Raw genomic sequence first — 1,082 nt, forward strand, 5'->3', positions numbered from 1 at the left:
GTCTGCAATTACGCTCTACATTTTATTTTGAAGCCAGCGTGTCGAATCGCCAAATAGAGTAGCAAGTATTTGAATTGCCTCACTGTTCCCCCAGTTCATGCAGTGTAAGATTCTATCTTTTTATGTAAATAGGAGATTCCATTCTGCATTTACCTTTGTTAGTAAGCTTGTAAATAAACCTTTGTTGTGTTAGTGTTTCTTTCTATATTCGTATCCCCAGTTTCAACTGTTGGTGTTGAAATATTTTTTTTTATTTTTCATATCGAACCTGAAGAGGACCTCTCTCAGAGGCCGTAACACTATGTCGAACCCTTTCCAGGATATTTCGGACACCGTAACATTGTCTCTGAGATCTCAGATCCGTAACACTACGCCAATAAAAAACAGAAAATTTGGAAGCAAATTCTCATACAGCAAGTCTGAGTAACATTTAAAGGCTTTTATTCTCTGTTCAGTTAGTCTCGAGGGGCCAACAGCAGTCTCTAGACTCTAAAGTATAGATGCTAGAGAAATCGTTTATATTAAAAGAATGGGTAGCTTTTAAAGTATACTAGAATATGAAAGATAGGCCTATTGATGTACATACTACACAGCCCATTCTAAGTACGTTTGAAAGGGAAATATTGAGAGTATAAAATGCTTGAATGGTGTACCAGGAGGAAAAAAACCTCGTTGTTGCACTATGAAACAATTGTTAGGAGAGGATTGAGGAAAGCAAGATAGGAAGAAAGAGAATATGAACGGAGGTACAGTGAAAGGAATGAGAGGGTTACCGCTAGTTGCCGTGGGAGGCTGTAAAGACCTTTTTATAACATTACGTTAATACAGCGACAAAGTTGAGTGTATTACCTTCATGCATTGATAAAATAGTGTATAATACCCCAATACATTTATCAATTGAAGTGTATTACATCAATACGCTGATATTATTTGAATTTATTACGTCGTTACATCGAGCGATTCGAATATATAGCATAACTGGCAACTGATGTTGTGAGTTCCTCAGGGTGGAAACGACAAACAAGTGGCGCCGGTAAGACGAATTACCTCCTGCATTGGTAAAACAATGCGTATTACCTCAA

This window comes from Macrobrachium nipponense, chromosome 14 (genome assembly GCF_015104395.2).
Source record: "Macrobrachium nipponense isolate FS-2020 chromosome 14, ASM1510439v2, whole genome shotgun sequence".
Classification (NCBI taxonomy): Eukaryota; Metazoa; Arthropoda; class Malacostraca; order Decapoda; family Palaemonidae; genus Macrobrachium; species Macrobrachium nipponense.